Source organism: Dermacentor andersoni, chromosome 8, assembly GCF_023375885.2.
Source record: "Dermacentor andersoni chromosome 8, qqDerAnde1_hic_scaffold, whole genome shotgun sequence".
Lineage (NCBI taxonomy): Eukaryota > Metazoa > Arthropoda > Arachnida > Ixodida > Ixodidae > Dermacentor > Dermacentor andersoni.
The window spans coordinates 21598351-21618609 of NC_092821.1; the positions used below are offsets into that span (position 1 = coordinate 21598351).

At 49.8% G+C, this 20259-nt stretch overlaps 13 non-coding genes across 13 annotated transcripts; all 13 read left to right on the forward strand.

Annotated features, from left to right (window-relative positions):
* The first annotated feature begins 3087 nt into the window (after positions 1–3087).
* Positions 3088–3161, forward strand: TRNAI-AAU (transfer RNA isoleucine (anticodon AAU)). Its single transcript has one exon. It is a non-coding gene; the product is annotated as a tRNA-Ile (tRNA).
* A 1126-nt stretch (positions 3162–4287) lies between these two features.
* Positions 4288–4361, forward strand: TRNAI-AAU (transfer RNA isoleucine (anticodon AAU)). The gene has a single exon. It is a non-coding gene; the product is annotated as a tRNA-Ile (tRNA).
* Positions 4362–4766: 405 nt separating this feature from the next.
* On the forward strand, positions 4767–4840 carry TRNAI-AAU (transfer RNA isoleucine (anticodon AAU)). The gene has a single exon. It is a non-coding gene; the product is annotated as a tRNA-Ile (tRNA).
* A 5300-nt stretch (positions 4841–10140) lies between these two features.
* Positions 10141–10214, forward strand: TRNAI-AAU (transfer RNA isoleucine (anticodon AAU)). The gene has a single exon. It is a non-coding gene; the product is annotated as a tRNA-Ile (tRNA).
* A 166-nt stretch (positions 10215–10380) lies between these two features.
* On the forward strand, positions 10381–10454 carry TRNAI-AAU (transfer RNA isoleucine (anticodon AAU)). The gene has a single exon. It is a non-coding gene; the product is annotated as a tRNA-Ile (tRNA).
* Positions 10455–10620: 166 nt separating this feature from the next.
* Positions 10621–10694, forward strand: TRNAI-AAU (transfer RNA isoleucine (anticodon AAU)). The gene has a single exon. It is a non-coding gene; the product is annotated as a tRNA-Ile (tRNA).
* A 4220-nt stretch (positions 10695–14914) lies between these two features.
* On the forward strand, positions 14915–14988 carry TRNAI-AAU (transfer RNA isoleucine (anticodon AAU)). The gene has a single exon. It is a non-coding gene; the product is annotated as a tRNA-Ile (tRNA).
* Positions 14989–15155: 167 nt separating this feature from the next.
* On the forward strand, positions 15156–15229 carry TRNAI-AAU (transfer RNA isoleucine (anticodon AAU)). Its single transcript has one exon. It is a non-coding gene; the product is annotated as a tRNA-Ile (tRNA).
* A 647-nt stretch (positions 15230–15876) lies between these two features.
* Positions 15877–15950, forward strand: TRNAI-AAU (transfer RNA isoleucine (anticodon AAU)). The gene has a single exon. It is a non-coding gene; the product is annotated as a tRNA-Ile (tRNA).
* Positions 15951–16117: 167 nt separating this feature from the next.
* Positions 16118–16191, forward strand: TRNAI-AAU (transfer RNA isoleucine (anticodon AAU)). Its single transcript has one exon. It is a non-coding gene; the product is annotated as a tRNA-Ile (tRNA).
* Positions 16192–16597: 406 nt separating this feature from the next.
* Positions 16598–16671, forward strand: TRNAI-AAU (transfer RNA isoleucine (anticodon AAU)). Its single transcript has one exon. It is a non-coding gene; the product is annotated as a tRNA-Ile (tRNA).
* Positions 16672–16837: 166 nt separating this feature from the next.
* Positions 16838–16911, forward strand: TRNAI-AAU (transfer RNA isoleucine (anticodon AAU)). Its single transcript has one exon. It is a non-coding gene; the product is annotated as a tRNA-Ile (tRNA).
* A 167-nt stretch (positions 16912–17078) lies between these two features.
* TRNAI-AAU (transfer RNA isoleucine (anticodon AAU)) lies at positions 17079–17152 on the forward strand. The gene has a single exon. It is a non-coding gene; the product is annotated as a tRNA-Ile (tRNA).
* Positions 17153–20259: the final 3107 nt, after the last annotated feature.

The window sequence follows — 20259 nt, forward strand, 5'->3', positions numbered from 1 at the left end:
TGTCGATCTTATGCCGCTATGCTCAAGTTATGACGTTAAACCTGTGCCTTTCAGTGATCATTGCCTCGTGAGCATGACTTTAGGAATGAAGGACAGGAAATCGCGCTTTAACTGGCACTTATGGAAACTGAACACAAAGCTTTTGGAGGATGAAGGGTTCATTATGCAAGTAAAGACCAAGCTAGACAAACTGCGAGACGCGCAGCCAGCTAGTTATGCAACTGAATGGGAGGGGTTCAAAGAGTGGGTAAAAATGAAAGCAATAGAAAACAGCAGCGTGGCTCGCTATAAAGAGAAAGAAAAAGAAAAAGAAATGAACGGGCAACTTGAATGGATGCTGAGCATGGAAAATAGCGCGCCGGGAACTTTCACGAAAGAAATACGGGAAGTGAAATGATAGCTCGAAAGAATCGACGCGGACAGGTATAGGGCCGCCGTCATACGTGCAAGGTCTGAAAAATTGTGGGCTGGCGAAACGCCGACAAAACGAGCGCTATCAGACGAGAAAAGATACGCTTGCCAGAAAGAAATTAGGAGCATCCGATTTGACGGCCGGACTTCGGAAGATGCGAGAGACATTCAGTGTGCTATAGCCGAACATTTCACAGAACTTCTTAGCAATAAGCTCGAGACCATAGAAGGCTTCCATGTAGACTTCTTGAGGCTGGTGCCTAGACTAGATGATGAAATTAAGGAACGTCTTGAACTCCCTATAACTTTACAGGAGATAGAAAAAGCAATAGACGACCTACCATCTGGGAAAGCTCCTGGACCAGATGGGCTAAGTGCGGCCTTTTATAAAACCTTTAAGCTTCCTGTTGCACAGTGCATGCTCCATGTGATAACTGAGGCTTATGAACGCAAACAGGTTCCATTGTCTTTCAACACGTCTCACATCGTTCTCATTCCCAAGACTGATGATCCGGAAGAACGACTGTTGGTGGGGTCATATCGACCGATTAGTCTCACCAACGTCGACTACAAAGTATTTATGAAGGTTCTAGCAAAAAGACTGCAGTCTGTGATCACGAAATTGGTAGGGTCTCACCAGACGTGTGGAATTAAAGGCCGTAGCATCGCTACAAATATACATGTCGCACGCAACGTATTAGAGTGTGTCGATGCAGTTGGCGGTCAGATAGCAATGATGCAGCTCGACTTGGCGAAAGCCTTTGACCGCGTCTCCCACGAAATCCTTTTTTCCATCCTGCAACACTCCAAACTAGGCGACATTATAGTAGAGGGCGTAAAAATGGCCTACAAGAACTGTACGACCCGCATTATAGTTAATGGCGATCTCACTGACAGACTTGCTGTACGTTCTTCAGTAAGACAGGGATGCCCGCTTTCCCCCTTGCTTTTTGCAGTGTATTTAGAGCCGCTATGCCTGGCAATTATCAACTCTGACCGAATTTCAGGTTACAGACTGCAGTCATCACAGGTGAAAGTACTCGCGTATGCTGACGATATAGCGGTTTTTTGCGCTATAGACAGAGCATCTGTGAAGCGACAATTGTGATTGAAAAATTCTGCGCTGAGACTGGAAGTCAGATCAATTGGGGAAAAAGTTCCGGTTTTTGGCATGGCGAATGGGACGTAACACCGGGTTGTTTTTCTCGGCTTCGATGGTCCACCTTGCCAACGCGGTATCTAGGAGTACCTCTGGATTGTTATCGGGATCCCAGCTCGTACTGGAAAGAAGAAACTTCGAGAATGAGAGAGAAAGCGGTCGCGTGGCAAGGAAGACAGCTATCAATGTTTTCCCGTGCCTCTATCTGTAATGTCTTTTTGATTTCGAAGCTCTGGTATGTCATGAATGTGCTGTGTGCGACCCGAACAGCTATTCAAAAAATGCATCGTGTTTTTGCTGTTTTTATTTGGGCGTCCACCTGGGAAAGAACTAGCCGAACTAACCTGTTTCTTTCCGTTAAAAGCGGAGGCCTTGGCCTGGCGCATCTTTTTTTGCGTCAAGTGGTCTCGCGATTTATGTTTTTGCGTGATCAAAGTGATCCCTTTCTAAGATCTGTTATGCAAGTGCGCCTACAGAGACTGCTCCCTGGAAGGGTAGTCTCCTGTGATAACATGTGTGGTGCTGTGACAGGATACTTGCGCGAGGTTGTTCTTTCGTGCAAGATGCTGGAAGTACGTTTCAGCCCTGAATACCTATTTAATGTCAATAAGAAAAAGCTGTACAAAGCGTTGGTCGACGTGATGTTGCCGGTACCCATTTATCGGACACCACACTTTGGAGGCCCAGGGCAAGATATTTTAAAAAGAGTTAAGAACATGCCCGTTAGACCTGTGGTCAAAACCTTTTTTTTTAAGCTGCATTCCGGTACGCTGCCTGTTAAAACCTGGCTGCATGATAAAGGTTTTTTCGTGCCATGGACAACAAACTGCTTGTTATGCAGGAAGCCCGAGACAGTGGAACATGTTTTCCTAGAATGTTGGGATCCAATTTTTTATTGGGATGTCCTTCAGAGGACGATTAAAAAGGAACTCCCTTTAAGTCCTTACGGCATCCGGTACTTATCAGTTGAAAGTGAAGAAGTGCCCTACGATTTAATTATGCTTCTTGGCCTCCACAGTTTGTGGAAAACGCGAATGCAGGTGCGACATGCAGACATAAATACAAGATCCACACGTGAAAACTTCATCGAAAGTGTAGTTTATCTTCGCGAATGTTTCAGGGCTCAGACTGATCCACCAGAGTGGATATCACTGTTTGATGATTTGTCACAAATGAAAAGTTTTTAGCACCACTCGCCTCAGCCCAAGTGTGGCTGAAGTGTTTTACCATATGTTACTTTGTATTACACGTCCAAGACGGCAATAAAGAAAAAAAAAAAGCCTGCTAGCTCAGTCGGTTAGAGTGTCGTGCTATAACGCGAAGGGCGTAGGTAGGATCCCTCCGCAGGCCACGATTTTTCATTTTATGCATATCCCGACGGCTACCTTCCTAGTTTGTTACATTTTATTTTCTTACGTGATCCACGTACGTATCCCTCTCTCTTCGCCGTCGCCGCCTACGCGCACGGAAAATGTCTCGCCCTTGTCTTTTGGTTGGCCACGCCATTGCTCTCATTCGGCCTGCTAGCTCAGTCGGTTAGAGCGTCGTGCTAATAACGCGAAGGTCGTAGGTTCGATCCCTGCGCAGGCCACAATGTTTCTTTTTATGCACATCCCGATGGCTACCTTCCTTATTTCTTTACATTTTATTTTCTTACGTGATCCACGTACGCATCCCTCTCTCTTCGCCGTCGCCGCCTACGCGCACGGAAAATGACTCCCCCTTATCTTATGGTTGGCCGCGCCCTAGCTCTCACTCGGCCTGCTAGCTCAGTCTGTTAGAGTGTCGTGCTATAACGCGAAGGGCGTAGGTTCGATCCCTGCGCAGGCCACGATGTTTCTTTTTATGCATATCCCGACGGCTACCTTCCTTATTTTTTACATTTTACCTTCTTAAGTGATCCACGTACGCATCCCTCTCTCTTCGCCGTCGCCGCCTACGCGCACGGAAAATGACTCCCCCTTATCTTATGGTTGGCCGTGCCCTAGCTCTCACTCGGCGTGCTATCTCAGTCGGTTAGAGCGTCGTGCTATAACGCGAAGGTCGTAGGTAGGGTCCCTGGGCGTGCCACGATGTTTCTTTTTATGCATATCCCGACGGCTACCTTCCTGATTTTTTACATTTTATTTTCTTACGTGATCCACGTACGCATACCTCTCTCTTCGCCGTCGCCGCCTACGCGCACGGAAAATGACTCGCCCTTGTCTTTTGGTTGGCCGCGCCATAGCTCTCACTCGGCCTGCCAAGTAAGTCGGTTAGAGCGTCGTGCTAATAACGCGAAGGTCGTAGCTTGGATCCCTGCGCAGGCCACGATGTTTCTTTTTATGCATATCCCGATGGCTACCTTCGTTATTTTTTTACATTTTATCTTCTTACGTGATCCACGTACGTATCCCTCTCTCTTCGCCGTCGCCGCCTCCGCGCACGGGAAATGACTCGTCCTTGTCTTTTAGTTGGCCGCGCCATAGCTCTCACTCGGCCTGCTAGCTCAGTCGGTTAGAACGTCGTGCTAATAACGCGAAGGTCGTAAGTAGGATCCCTGCGCAGGCCACGATGTTTCTTTTTATGCACATCCCGACCGCTACCTTCCTTATTTTTTACATTTTATTTTCTTACGTGATCCACGTACGCATCCCTCTCTCTTCGCCGTCGCCGCCTACGCGCACAGAAAATGACTCGCCCTTGTCTTTTCGTTGGCCGCGCCATAGCTCTCACTCGGCCTGCTAACTCAGTCGGTTAGAGCGTCGTGCTAATAACGCGAAGGTCGTAGCTTGGATCCCTGCGCAGGCCACGATGTTTCTTTTTATGCATATCCCGATGGCTACCTTCCTTATTTTTTTACATTTTATCTTCTTACTTGATCCACGTACGTATCCCTCTCTCTTCGCCGTCGCCGCCTCCGCGCACGGGAAATGACTCGTCCTTGTCTTTTGGTTGGCCGCGCCATAGCTCTCTCGGCCTGCTAGCTCAATCGGTTAGAACGTCGTGCTAATAACGCGAATGTCGTAGGTAGGATCCCTGCGCAGGCCACGATGTTTCTTTTTATGCACATCCCGACCGCTACCTTCCTTATTTGTTACATTTTATTTTCTTACGTGATCCACGTACGCATCCCTCTCTCTTCGCCGTCGCCGCCTACACGCACGGAAAATGTCTCGCCCTTGTGTTTTGGTTGGCCGCGCCATAGCTTTCACTCGGCCTGCTAGCTCAGTCGGTTAGAGCGTCATGCTAATAACGCGAAGGTCATAGGTTCGATCCCTGCGCAGGCCACAATGTTTCTTTTTATGCATATCCCGACGGCTGCCTTCCTTATTTTTTACGTTGTATTTTCTTACGTGATCCACGTACGCATCCCTCTCTCTTCGCCGTCGCCGCCTACACGCGCGGAAAATGTCTCGCCCTTGTCTTTTGGTTGGCCGCGCCATAGCTCTCACTCGGCCTGCTAGCTCAGTCGGTTAGAGCGTCGTGCTAATAACCTGCTTCCGGCCACCGAGCGTGACGGACGCATGATGACGGGCTCCGTTGGAGCGGCTTCAGCGGCCTTTTCTGGCCGCGGAAACAGGACGATGGAACAGGAGGGCACCTACCAAGTTGTTCTGCCAGGTCTGCCAACAGGTCGTTATGTTTTAAATACAGTTTTTTTGCACGCTGATATCACGGCGCGACCGTACCGGATTGAAGATTTCCGTGACGCATTGGCACCGCATTCGCTTCTTCCGGATGTTATCGCCCTGGGGGCGTATCGCATGAGCCATGTCTGGGCTATCACTTTCAAGGACGCGGACGCGGTGAAGAAGATCTCGAGCATCGGGGAGCTGCGTGTAAAAAACCGGCGCTGCCTGGTGATTGACCCGGCGAACCAGGACGTTCGACTGAAGCTCCACTGGCTTCTACACAATGTGCCTGATGAGGACGTGCGTGTCGCCTTTGCGCCCTATGGAAAAGTTACCGAAGTAGCCCGGGAGCGCTGGCGTGTACAAGGTATGACTGAGAAGGGATCAACCACCCGGCTTGTCACCCTCAAGTTGAAAGCGGGCGTGAAGTTGGATGACTTGCCACACCAGCTGAGCGTTGGCGGTGAGTTGGCGCTTGTCGTGGTACCAGGCAGACCCCCGCTGTGCCTTCGGTGTCGCGGTACGGGCCACATCCGCAAGGAATGTCGAGTCCCGCGTTGCGGAATCTGCCGACGCTTCGGGCACGAAGAAGACCAGTGTACTCGCACTTACGCGAGCATTACAGGCCCGGGAACCAGCGAGGACGCGTCCGAGATGCTGATGGACGAGACGGATGCTGAGGAAGCAGCCCGTGTGGGTGGACAACCACAGCGCCATACTCAGCCATCGTTCACGACTCTGGTGAAGCAGAAGGCGGGGCCCTCCGGCGCAACAGATGGTAGTGTACAGGCGCAGCATAAGCCTGAACAGGACGACGATGACAAGGCAAAGGAGGCGGCGAAAGCCGCGCACGCTAAAGAAAGCAGCGTGGAGACCCCCGGCATTGATACCATGGAGACGAACCAGGAAGCGGCGAGCACCATTGCTGGAAAACGTCCGCATGAAGAAAGCGGGGACGTCAAGCTGCAGCCAGGCGGTAGCGCCGATGAGCCTCCGCCGAAGGCAGGGGGAGTGAGACGCTCGTCTTTAAAACCGCGGCCGAACCTTCCGGCCGACCCGCGGAAGGCGGGGAAACAGCCTCCGTAGTAACACAGTGTCCTGGTCGGTGTCAGCGCCGGTTGTGTTGGTCGACCGGTGTCAAGAGGTCCTGGCAGTCGTGAGGAAGGCTACGTCAACCATGAAGGTAGGCACCATGCGGATAGAGGCGTTTCTTCTTCTAAGACATGGCTTTTAATCTTATTGCTCCACTTCGAGTTGCGACTTTGAACGTCAGAGGTCTGGGAGCAAGAAGGCGACAATACCAGCTTAATCGCCTTCTTCTGGATAACGATATTGACATAATTGCTTTACAAGAGTCGAAAATAGAGAGCCAAGAGCACACTGACCGCATGGTGTCTTCCTTTCAAGCAAACTTTCATGTGTGCGTTTGTCATTCTGTTGGGACGTCGGGTGGGTGCCTTGTATTCATACGTAAGACGTTAAGAGTGAACGTAGAGTCTGTATTTGCATGCCCAAGTGGTCGCCTTTTGATTGCTGATTTCACATTTTCGAATTTTTGGTGGCGAATTGTTTGTGTATATGCTCCTAATGTAGAAAGCGAGCGTAAAATTTTCTTTGAATCACTTGAGCCATGGTTGAATGGCGACAAGCTTTTGCTTGTACTAGGAGACTTCAACTGTGTGTGCGCCGCAGCTGACAGAGTGAAGTTTAGGCCACTGATAGACAAGAGCTCTGAAGTTTTGAATACTTTTGTGCATGAGTATGGTCTCGAAGATGTTGGCAATGTGTTTTCCACTGGGACCCACCCACAATACACGCACTTTCAGCGGGAGAGCCATGCGAGACTAGACAGAATGTATGTATCTGTCGATCTTATGCCGCTATGCTCAAGTTATGACGTTAAACCTGTGCCTTTCAGTGATCATTGCCTCGTGAGCATGACTTTAGGAATGAAGGGCAGGAAATTGCGCTTTAACTGGCACTTATGGAAATTGAACACAAAGCTTTTGGAGGATGAAGGGTTCATTATACAAATAAAGACCAAGCTAGACAAACTGCTAGACGCGCAGCCAGCTAGTTTTGCAACTGAATGGGAGGGGTTCAAAGAGTGGGTAAAAATGAAAGCAATAGAAAAGAGCAGCGTGGCTCGCTATAAAGAGAAAGAAAAAGAAAAAGAAATGAACGGGCAACTTGAATGGATGCTGAGCATGGAAAATAGCACGCCGGGAACTTTCACGAAAGAAATACGGGAAGTGAAATGCCAGCTCGAAAGAATCGACGCGGACAGGTATAGGGCCGCCGTCATACGTGCAAGGTCTGAAAAATTGTGGGCTGGCGAAACGCCGACAAAACGAGCGCTATCAGACGAGAAAAGATACGCTTGCCAGAAAGAAATTAGGAGCATCCGATTTGACGGCCGGACTTCGGAAGATGCGAGAGACATTCAGTGTGCTATAGCCGAACATTTCACAGAACTTCTTAGCAATAAGCTCGAGACCATAGAAGGCTTCCATGTAGACTTCTTGAGGCTGGTGCCAAGACTAGAGATGAAATTAAGGAACGTCTTGAACTGCCTATAACTTTACAGGAGATAGAAAAAGCAATAGACGACCTACCATCTGGGAAAGCTCCTGGACCAGATGGGCTAAGTGCGGCCTTTTATAAAACCTTTAAGCTTCCTGTTGCACAGTGCATACTCCATGTGATAACTGAGGCTTATGAACGCAAACAGGTTCCATTGTCTTTCAACACGTCTCACATCGTTCTCATTCCCAAGACTGATGACCCGGAAGAACGACTGTTGGTGGGGTCATATCGACCGATTAGTCTCACCAACGTCGACTACAAAGTATTTATGAAGGTTCTAGCAAAAAGACTGCAGTGTGTGATCACGAAATTGGTAGGGTCTCACCAGACGTGTGGAATTAAAGGCCGTAGCATCGCTACAAATATACATGTCGCACGCAACGTATTAGAGTGTGTCGATGTAGTTGGCGGTCAGATAGCAATGATGCAGCTCGACTTGGCGAAAGCCTTTGACCGCGTCTCCCACGAAATCCTTTTTTCCATCCTGCAACACTCCAAACTAGGCGACATTATAGTAGAGGGCGTAAAAATGGCCTACAAGAACTGTACGACCCGCATTATAGTTAATGGCGATCTCACTGACAGACTTGCTGTACGTTCTTCAGTAAGACAGGGATGCCCGCTTTCCCCCTTGCTTTTTGCAGTGTATTTAGAGCCGCTATGCCTGGCAATTATCAACTCTGACCGAATTTCAGGTTACAGACTGCAGTCATCACACGTGAAAGTACTCGCGTATGCTGACGATATAGCGGTTTTTTGCGCTGATAGACAGAGCATCTGTGAAGCGACAATTGTGATTGAAAAATTCTGCGCTCAGACTGGAAGTCAGATCAATTGGGGAAAAAGTTCCGGTTTTTGGCATGGCGAATGGGACGTAACACCGGGTTGTTTTTCTCGGCTTCGATGGTCCACCTTGCCAACGCGGTATCTAGGAGTACCTCTGGATTGTTATCGGGATCCCAGCTCGTACTAGAAAGAAGAAACTTCGAGAATGAAAGAGAAAGCAGTCGCGTGGCAAGGAAGACAGCTATCAATGTTTTCCCGTGCCTCTATCTGAAATGTCTTTTTGATTTCGAAGCTCTGGTATGTCATGAATGTGCTGTGTGCGACCCGAACAGCTATTCAAAAAATGCATCGTGTTTTTGCTGTTTTTATTTGGGCGTCCACCTGGGAAAGAACTAGCCGAACTAACCTGATTGTTTCCGTTAAAAGCGGAGGCCTTGGCCTGGCGCATCTTTTTTTGCGTCAAGTGGTCTCGCGATTTATGTTTTTGCGTGATCAATGTGATCCCTTTCTAAGATCTGTTATGCAAGTGCGCCTACACAGACTGCTCCCTGGAAGGGTAGTCTCCTGTGATAACATGTGTGGTGCTGTGACAGGATACTTGCGCGAGGTTGTTCTTTCGTGCAAGTTGCTGGAAGTACGTTTCAGCCCTGAATACCTATTTAATGTCAATAAGAAAAAGCTGTACAAAGCGTTGGTCGACGTGATGTTGCCGGTACCCATTTATCGGACACCACACTTTGGAGGCCCAGGGCAAGATATTTTAAAAAGAGTTAAGAACATGCCCGTTAGACCTGTGGTCAAAACCTTTTTTTTTAAGCTGCATTCCGGTACGCTGCCTGTTAAAACCTGGCTGCATGATAAAGGTTTTTTCGTGCCATGGACAACAAACTGCTTGTTATGCAGGAAGCCCGAGACAGTGGAACATGTTTTCCTAGAATGTTGGGATCCAATTTTTTATTGGGATGTCCTTCAGAGGACGATTAAAAAGGAACTCCCTTTAAGTCCTTACGGCATCCGGTACTTATCAGTTGAAAGTGAAGAAGTGCCCTACGATTTAATTATGCTTCTTGGCCTCCACAGTTTGTGGAAAACGCGAATGCAGGTGCGACATGCAGACATAAATACAAGATCCACACGTGAAAACTTCATCGAAAGTGTAGTTTATCTTCGCGAATGTTTCAGGGCTCAGACTGATCCACCAGAGTGGATATCACTGTTTGATGATTTGTCACAAATGAAAAGTTTTTAGCACCACTCGCCTCAGCCCAAGTGTGGCTGAAGTGTTTTACCATATGTTACTTTGTATTACACGTCCAAGACGGCAATAAAGAAAAAAAAAAAAAAAAGCCTGCTAGCTCAGTCGGTTAGAGTGTCGTGCTATAACGCGAAGGGCGTAGGTAGGATCCCTCCGCAGGCCACGATTTTTCATTTTATGCATATCCCGACGGCTACCTTCCTAGTTTGTTACATTTTATTTTCTTACGTGATCCACGTACGTATCCCTCTCTCTTCGCCGTCGCAGCCTACGCGCACGGAAAATGTCTCGCCCTTGTCTTTTGGTTGGCCACGCCATTGCTCTCATTCGGCCTGCTAGCTCAGTCAGTTAGAGCGTCGTGCTAATAACGCGAAGGTCGTAGGTTCGATCCCTGCGCAGGCCACAATGTTTCTTTTTATGCATATCCCGACGGCTACCTTCCTTATTTTTTACATTTTATTTTCTTACGTGCTCCACGTACGCATCCCTCTCTCTTCGCCGTCGCCGCCTACGCGCACGGAAAATGTCTCGCCCTTCTCTTTTGGTTGGCCGCGCCACATCTCTCACTCGGCCTGCTAGCTCAGTCGGTTAGAGCGTCGTGCTAATAACGCGAAGGTCGTAGGTTCGATCCCTGCGCAGGCCACAATGTTTCTTTTTATGCATATCCCGACGGCTACCTTCCTTATTTTTTACATTTTATTTTCTTACGTGCTCCACGTACGCATCCCTCTCTCTTCGCCGTCGCCGCCTACGCGAACGGAAAATGACCTGCCCTTGTCTTTTGTTTGGCCGCGCCATAGCTCTCACTCGGCCTGCTAGCTCAGTCGGTTAGAGCGTCGTGCTAATAACGCGAAGGTCGTAGGTTCGATCCCTGCGCAGGCCACAATGTTTCTTTTTATGCACATCCCGATGGCTACCTTCCTTATTTCTTTACATTTTATTTTCTTACGTGATCCACGTACGCATCCCTCTCTCTTCGCCGTCGCCGCCTACGCGCACGGAAAATGACTCCCCCTTATCTTATGGTTGGCCGCGCCCTAGCTCTCACTCGGCCTGCTAGCTCAGTCGGGGGGCCTAGGTATTTACTTGGAGTAGTCGTCCACTGAATGTTGGCGTACGTGACTGGCACACTATCCCATTCACCATGCCAGAAACCCTGACATTTATTCCAGTTTATTCTGCTCCCTGTGTATTGACAGAAAGCTGTGGCATCTTTTATCGCATTTGTTACACTTTCTCTATCGGTACAGAAAACAGCTATGTCGTCGGCGTAAGATAATATTTTGACTTCACAAGCCATAATACGAAAGCCTCTTATTTCCTCATTTTGAATAATCTTTAAACAAAATGGCTCTAAATAAAGGCTAAAAAGTAGTGACGACAGAGGACACCCTTGTTTCACCGAAGAGACGACATGGATGCTTTTGCTGACTTGTTTGTTAATTATAATTGAGGCAGAGCATCCAGTGTACGACATTTTTACACCTTCCAGTATTATTTTCCCTACATTTACATATTCCATAATGGCAAACAATATTTCGTGCGTTACAAGGTCAAAAGCTTTTTCCAGATCTATTTGGAGCATTGCCACGTGGTTGGAAAAAACATCACAACACTCTAAAATATTTCTTGCTACATGAATGTTCGTCGTTATGCTCCTACCTTTAATTCCGCACGTCTGATGTGGTCCGACTATATCTTTAATAAAACCTTGTAATCTTCTTGCCAAGACCTTCATGAATATCTTGTAATCTACGTTAGAGAGGGTAATTGGCCGGTAAGAACCTACCAATAATTGCTTAAGTCGGTCGTCCGTTTTAGGAATGAGAATGATGTGTGATTGACGGAAGGAAAGGGGAAGCTCTTCTACTTCATATGCCTCTTGTATTACCGCATGCAATGCCTTAGCTATAGGAGTTTTAAATTTCTTATAAAACGCTGAACCCAGTCCATCGGGACCGGGCGACTTTCCGGGGTTCAAATCATCGATTGATTTTTCAATTTCCTTTAATGTAATTGAGGCTTCTAGGACTGATTTTGCATTGTCATCTAGTTGCGGCATAAGTGGAAGAAAAGCGTTTACGAATCCCTTGTTTACTTCTTTCCTTTCACCAAACAATTTCCGAAAGTGCTCTACGAAAGCGTCTTCTATATCACTTTTCGTATCTGTGACTGCACCTCGGTACCTTATTTCTTTGATTTCTTTTTTGGTCGCGTATCTTTTTTCGTCACTAAGGGCGCGTTTGGTGGGCGTTTCGCCCATCCACAAATGCTCTGCACGAGCCCGTATCACTGCTCCTCTATAATTTTCGACATCGATAAGCTCAAGTTGTCGCTTGACGTCTCGAATTTCTTTACTGCGCAGGCCGGGGGTAACACTTTCTTGGCTGATCAAGAAGTCTAACTGGGCTTGCAGTTCTTTTTCGCGTTTTATTTTACTGTGCTTAAGTGCAGAGGCCCGTTCTATCGCCTTAACCTTTATTTTTTCTTTGAAAAGCTCCCATCTGCCAATTATGTTCTGGTGATCTTCAAGTAAGTCATTAAGGTTTTCCATTGCGTAATCTACGAAAGGTTTGTCATCCAATAGATTGTCATTAAGTTTCCAGAGCTGCCAATTAAATGTACTTTTTCTTTTTTCTGCTCCAAGCGAGAAAGACACTAAGCTGTGGTCACTGAAAGAAACATGATTGACTGTGTAATTACTGCACAAAGGTACAAGAGCTGTCGATATATAAGCTCTATCTAGTCTAGCGTGGCTATTTCCTTGAAAATGAGTGAACTGGGGGGAGTTACATGAAAACAAAGATCCCACGTCATCTAAATTGTGTTCATCCACTATTGCGCTTAAAAATATTGCACTTTTATCTCGAGTAGGTCGTTTGTTCACTCTATCTTCTGGTTCACAAACACAGTTGAAATCACCCAGTAATATGACTAGGCGTTCCACTACAACATTACAAGGTTACAAAAGAATACTGGAAAGAACAGACAGAAAAGGCTCGAGAGAAAACACAAAAATGGGGAGGACGAGACCTATCAATTTTTTCCCGTGCCACAGTGTGTAACATTTTTATTATTGCTCGAGTATGGTATGTTTTGCAAGCGTTGCACATGTCGCGCATGAGTATTCAACGACTGCATAGAGTGTTGGCTGTTTTTGTATGGAACTCATCATGGGAAAGGGTGAGCCGCACAAATTTGTTCCTTCCAGTGCGATTGGGAGGACTGGGTTTGATTCATTTGTTCGTGAGACAAATTGTCTCTAGGTTCGTATATTATCGCAATCAAAGAAATCCTTTTTTAAGAAGTGTTATGCAAGTGAGATTGGCGAACGCATTGCCAGATGTCATTGTGTCATCATGCGCCCATATGCAACGCAATGTGCGCGGATACATGCATGAAATCGTTGCGGCTGTCCAGTTTCTAAAAGTAAGATTTTCAATGGAATACCTCAGCGAGGTCAAGAGAAAACGCCTCTACAAAGACCTAATTGATGTGATGATGCCTGTTCCCTTGTATCGAAGGATGTACAATCCTGGGCCAGGCAGCAATGTTTTAAAAAGGGTTAAAAGTATGATTATCCGATCGTCAGTCAAAACTTTCTTTTTCATGCTCCATAGTGGCACACTTTCTACAATACCGTGGCTAAAGGAAAAAGGGTTGTTAGTACCATGGTCGGTAGACTGTGTAATATGCAAAAGGCCTGAAACAATCGAGCACATGTTTCTCGATTGTTACGATGCCGTATTCTTATGGGACATCTTGCAAAGAACCCTGAAAAAGGAACTGCCGCTTACACCCTACGGCATTCGATTTCTTCCCGTCGAAAGCGATGGTGTGCCGTACGATATGCTAATGATTCTAGTAATGCACAGTGTTTGGAAAACCAGAATGTCAGTGCGTAATGCGGACGTCAACGCGAGGTCAGCCCGGGACAACTTCAACGAAAGCATTGCATATTTACGAGATGTGTACAAACAGAAGGAAGAAAAGCCAGATTGGTGTGTTTATCTGGACGAACTCCTGACCGTGAAGCGTTTTTTTACCCACTTATGCTAGCCAGACACAAGCTAGCATTTTTAATGTGATGTTGTGATGCTGTTTTTCTCTGTATTGTGCCAAGTTGGCAATAAAGAGAGAAAAAAGCCTGCTAGCTCAGTCGGTTAGAGTGTCGTGCTATAACGCGAAGGGCGTAGGTTCGATCCCTGCGCAGGCCACGATGTTTCTTTTTATGCATATCCCGACGGCTACCTTCCTTATTTTTTACATTTTACCTTCTTACGTGATCCACGTACGCATCCCTCTCTCTTCGCCGTCGCCGCCTACGCGCACGGAAAATGACTCCCCCTTATCTTAGGGTTGGCCGTGCCCTAGCTCTCACTCGGCGTGCTATCTCAGTCGGTTAGAGCGTCGTGCTATAACGCGAAGGTCGTAGGTAGGGTCCCTGGGCGTGCCACGATGTTTCTTTTTATGCATATCCCGACGGCTACCTTCCTGATTTTTTACATTTTATTTTCTTACGTGATCCACGTACGCATACCTCTCTCTTCGCCGTCGCCGCCTACGCGCACGGAAAATGACTCGCCCTTGTCTTTTGGTTGGCCGCGCCATAGCTCTCACTCGGCCTGCCAAGTAAGTCGGTTAGAGCGTCGTGCTAATAACGCGAAGGTCGTAGCTTGGATCCCTGCGCAGGCCACGATGTTTCTTTTTATGCATATCCCGATGGCTACCTTCTTTATTTTTTTACATTTTATCTTCTTACGTGATCCACGTACGTATCCCTCTCTCTTCGCCGTCGCCGCCTCCGCGCACGGGAAATGACTCGTCCTTGTCTTTTAGTTGGCCGCGCCATAGCTCTCACTCGGCCTGCTAGCTCAGTCGGTTAGAACGTCGTGCTAATAACGCGAAGGTCGTAAGTAGGATCCCTGCGCAGGCCACGATGTTTCTTTTTATGCACATCCCGACCGCTACCTTCCTTATTTTTTACATTTTATTTTCTTACGTGATCCACGTACGCATCCCTCTCTCTTCGCCGTCGCCGCCTACGCGCACAGAAAATGACTCGCCCTTGTCTTTTCGTTGGCCGCGCCATAGCTCTCACTCGGCCTGCTAACTCAGTCGGTTAGAGCGTCGTGCTAATAACGCGAAGGTCGTAGCTTGGATCCCTGCGCAGGCCACGATGTTTCTTTTTATGCATATCCCGATGGCTACCTTCCTTATTTTTTTACATTTTATCTTCTTACTTGATCCACGTACGTATCCCTCTCTCTTCGCCGTCGCCGCCTCCGCGCACGGGAAATGACTCGTCCTTGTCTTTTGGTTGGCCGCGCCATAGCTCTCACTCGGCCTGCTAGCTCAATCGGTTAGAACGTCGTGCTAATAACGCGAAGGTCGTAGGTAGGATCCCTGCGCAGGCCACGATGTTTCTTTTTATGCACATCCCGACCGCTACCTTCCTTATTTGTTACATTTTATTTTCTTACGTGATCCACGTACGCATCCCTCACTCTTCGCCGTCCCCGCCTACGCGCACGGAAAATGACTCGCCCTTGTCTTTTCGTTGGCCGCGCCATAGCTCTCACTCGGCCTGCTAACTCAGTCGGTTAGAGCGTCGTACTAATAACGCGACGGTCGTAGCTTGGATCCCTGCGCAGGCCACGATGTTTCATTTTATGCATATCCCGACCGCTACCTTCGTTATTTTTTTACATTTTATCTTCTTACGTGATCCACGTACGTATCCCTCTCTCTTCGCCGTCGCCGCCTCCGCGCACGGGAAATGACTCGTCCTTGTCTTTTAGTTGGCCGCGCCATAGCTCTCACTCGGCCTGCTAGCTCAGTCGGTTAGAACGTCGTGCTAATAACGCGAAGGTCGTAAGTAGGATCCCTGCGCAGGCCACGATGTTTCTTTTTATGCACATCCCGACCGCTACCTTCCTTATTTTTTACATTTTATTTTCTTACGTGATCCACGTACGCATCCCTCTCTCTTCGCCGTCGCCGCCTACGCGCACAGAAAATGACTCGCCCTTGTCTTTTCGTTGGCCGCGCCATAGCTCTCACTCGGCCTGCTAACTCAGTCGGTTAGAGCGTCGTGCTAATAACGCGAAGGTCGTAGCTTGGATCCCTGCGCAGGCCACGATGTTTCTTTTTATGCATATCCCGATGGCTACCTTCCTTATTTTTTTACATTTTATCTTCTTACTTGATCCACGTACGTATCCCTCTCTCTTCGCCGTCGCCGCCTCCGCGCACGGGAAATGACTCGTCCTTGTCTTTTGGTTGGCCGCGCCATAGCTCTCACTCGGCCTGCTAGCTCAATCGGTTAGAACGTCGTGCTAATAACGCGAAGGTCGTAGGTAGGATCCCTGCGCAGGCCACGATGTTTCTTTTTATGCACATCCCGACCGCTACCTTCCTTATTTGTTACATTTTATTTTCTTACGTGATCCACGTACGCATCCCTCTCTCTTCGCCGTCCCCGCCTACGCGCACGGAAAATGACTCGCCCTTGTCTTTTCGTTGGCCGCGCCATAGCTCTCACTCGGCCTGCTAACTCAGTCGGTTAGAGCGTCGTACTAATAACGCGACGGTCGTAGCTTGGATCCCTGCGCAGGCCACGATGTTTCTTTTTATGCATATCCCGACCGCTACCTTCCTTATTTTTTACATTTTATTTTCTTACGTGATCCACGTACGCATTCCTCTCTCTTCGCCGTCGCCGCCTACGCGAACGGAAAATGACCTGCACTTGTCTTTTGGTTGGCCGCGGCATAGCTCTCACTCGGCCTGCTAGCTCAGTCGTTTAGAGCGTCGTGCTAATAACGCGAAGGTCGTAGGTTCGATCCCTGCGCAGGCCACGATTTTTCTTTTTATGCATATCCCGACGGCTAGCTTCCTTATTTTTGACATTTGATTTTCTTACATGATCCACGTACGCATCCCTCTCTTTTCGCCGTCGCCGCCTACGCGCACGGAAAATGACTCCCCCTTATCTTATGGTTGGCCGCGCCCTAGCTCTCACTCGGCCTGCTAGCTCAGTTGGTTAGAGCGTCGTGCTAATAACGCGAAGGTCGTAGCTTGGATCCCTGCGCAGGCCACGATGTTTCTTTTTATGCATATCCCGATGGCTACCTTCCTTATTTTTTTACATTTTATCTTCTTACGTGATTCACGTACGTATCCCTCTCTCTTCGCTGTCGCCGCCTCCGCGCACGGGAAATGACTCGCCCTTGTCTTTTGGTTGGCCGCGTCATAGCTCTCACTCGGCCTGCTAGCTCAGTCGGTTAGAACGTCGTGCTAATAACGCGAAGGTCGTAGGTAGGATCCCTGCGCAGGCCACGATGTTTCTTTTTATGCACATCCCGATGGCTACCTTCCTTATTTTTTTACATTTTATTTTCTTACGTGATCCACGTACGTATCTGTAGCAAGTAGGTGACGCCCCCTCGGACATAATCTTGGTTCACCCGCCAAGCTCGGCGGCCTGCTATAGCTCGGCAGGCAACAGTGCTCACCCGCACCACAATAAACACCGACGAGCACGGCAGCTCGCCGGTCAGTAATCAATCAGCACCACCACGCTGAGAAGCCCTCCCTTGTTCACGACCCGGGGTGGATTGTGACACTGGCGACGAAGATGGGATCCTCGTGACTCTTGCGAAGAAGCTGGCGACGAGTCCTACGGAGCGTCCCACGCCGCCGCGAGCGGCGAAACACCGCCCCCTGTTGCTGTCGCCATGCCGCTGTGCGGAAGGCTCGAGCCGTTCGAGGGAGATGGGTCCGCCTGGCAAATTTACGAGGAGCAAGTCCACGTGTTCTTCCGGGCAAAGGATACACCTGAGGCCAAACAGCGGGACATTTTCCTGGCCAGCTGCGGGACCCGCGTCTTCAGCCTCTTGCTCGACCTTCTGAAGCCAGCCACGCCGCACGTTAAGACGCTGGGTGAGCTGCTTGCCGTACTGCGCTCGCACTTTAACCCAGCACCGTCCACACTCATGGAGCGTTTCCGCTTCAACAACCGGAGCCGCCGGGAAGGAGAGACCCTCGGGCAATTCGTTGCTGCGCTACGAGGGTTAGCGAGTGCCTGCGCCTTCGGGGACCAACTGGACTCGCTGCTCCTGGACCGTTTCGTCTGCGGAATCAACAACCGCGCCATGCAGACGCGACTCCTGGAGCTTCCCGACCCGTCGCTGGACGACGCCGTGAAGGCAGCGCTGGCAATGGAAGCTGCCGCCAAGGACGCCAGCGAGATTTCCCGTGCGACTGGCTCACCGTCGGCGGAAGCGGCGGTCAACAAGTTCGCGACAAAGGGCAGTACCTGCGGTCGCTGTGGTGGTGCCCACTCCCCTTCACAGTGCCAGTTCTCTCAAGCACAATGCTTTACGTGCGGGAAAACTGGGCACCTGGCATGTGTATGCCGAAGGGGGAGGACGAACAGCAAGCAGCAGCCTGATTCAAGCCCAGGTACAACACAAGCCCGCGGCCAGGGTAGCCGTCGCAAGTTTACGCGGCGGAGGCGTGCGGCAGCAAGCTCAAGTTCTTCCGCGGCCAGGCTCCACGTCGTGGCCGAGGACCCGCCGATTTTCGACATGTGGCACACAGGCTTTGTACCGTCGTCTGTGCCGCCATACATGCTGACCGTCGAAATCTGCGGGCACCCCATTTCCATGGAGCTGGACACGGGTGCCAGCGTGTCTGTAATGGCCGGGAAGCTCTTCAAGCGGACTTTCCCCGGCGTGTCCGTCGAGGCTTCGGGCGTGATGCTGCGCAGCTACTCCAGGCAACTCTCCCAGGTCCAGGGTCAGGCACAGGTCAGCGTTCGCTTTGGCGACAGGGAGGCAACCCTTCGCCTTTACTTAACGAAGGGGTCGTCGCCGACGCTGCTGGGCCGAAACTGGATTCATGCATTGGGCGTTCGTCTGACACAGTACCAGGAAGCCAGCCTGCATGTGGTGCAAGACGTCCCCAGCCTCCTGACACAGTTCGAGTCCCTGTTCCAGCCAGGGGTGGGCACATTTGCCGGCACGTCGGCTGGCATCTATGTACCTGAGGGAGCCCGGCCACGTTTTTTCAAGCCTCGCCCACTGCCGTTCGCCCTGAAGGACGGGGTTACCCAGGAGCTGCAACGGTTGCAGCGAGAGGGCATCCTGGTGCCCGTAAAGACATCTGAATGGGCCGCTCCCATCGTGCCAGTCCTCAAGCGAGATGGCAGTGTCAGAATCTGCGGGGATTTCGAAGTTACCATCAACCCCGTCGCTACCGTCGAGAAGTACCCGCTGCCCCGGATTGAATATCTCTGGTCAGCATTGTCCGGTGGACAGAAGTTTACCAAGCTCGACCTCAGAGATGCTTACCAGCAGCTGGTGCTCCAGGATGCCTCCAGGAAGTATGTCACTATATCGACAACTTTGGGACTCTTTCAGTACACGCGCTTACCGTTTGGCGTGGCCTCAGCCCCAGCCATATTCCAGAGGGAGATGGACAACCTCTTCAGGGGCATGAGGCACGTGGCGGTGTACTTGGACGACATCCTGGTTACTGGCAGCGACGACAGGGACCACCTGCAGAACCTGCACAACGTCTTGGCACGACTACAGGACGCCGGCCTCAAGCTAAAGCTGGAAAAGTGTGTTTTCCTAGCCCCCAGCGTTGAGTACTTGGGACATATCATTTCCCAGGCAGGCCTAGCCCCGGCTCCCCGCAATGTTGATGCGGTGCTCAAGGCACCTAAGCCCCAGAACAAGAAGGAGCTTCAGAGCCACCTGGGCCTCATCAACTTCTACAGGAGTTTTCTGCCGAACCTGTCGCAGCATCTACAGCCGCTCCATCTTCTGCTTCGAGATGGTCAGCAATGGGTCTGGAAGAAGGAGCAGGACCAGGCTTTCCAGCGCAGCAAGGAGCTAATCACCAAGGCTCCAGTGCTGGTGCATTTCGATCCTGCTAAGCCTGTAGTCCTTACCGTAGATGTGTCGCCGTACGGTGTGGGAACCGTCCTGGCACACAGGGACAAAGATGGCCAGGAACACCCTGCGTCGTTTGCTTCCCGACGGCTTAATGCTGCAGAACAACGTTACAGCCAGCTGGACAAGGAAGGTTTGGCCCTCATGTTCGGTGTCGAACGCTTCCACCAGTACCTTTGGGGCCGGAAGTTCGAGGCGGTCACAGACCACAAGCCGTTGTTGGGGCTGCTGGGGCCTGACAAGGCAGTTCCTGTGCAGGCATCGCCTCGAGTGGTACGCTGGGCCTTGAGGCTGGCAGCTTACAGCTACCAGCTGGTTTACCGTCCGGGAAAGGACCTGGGACCTGCTGATGCCCTGAGCCGCCTGCCCCTGCCAGAGGTGCCTGATGCTGTTCCAGAACCTGCTGAAGTGTTCATGCTGGAACACGCGTACCCGGAGGTGCTCTCCAGATCTGCGGTATCTCAAGCGACCAGCCGGGACCCAGTC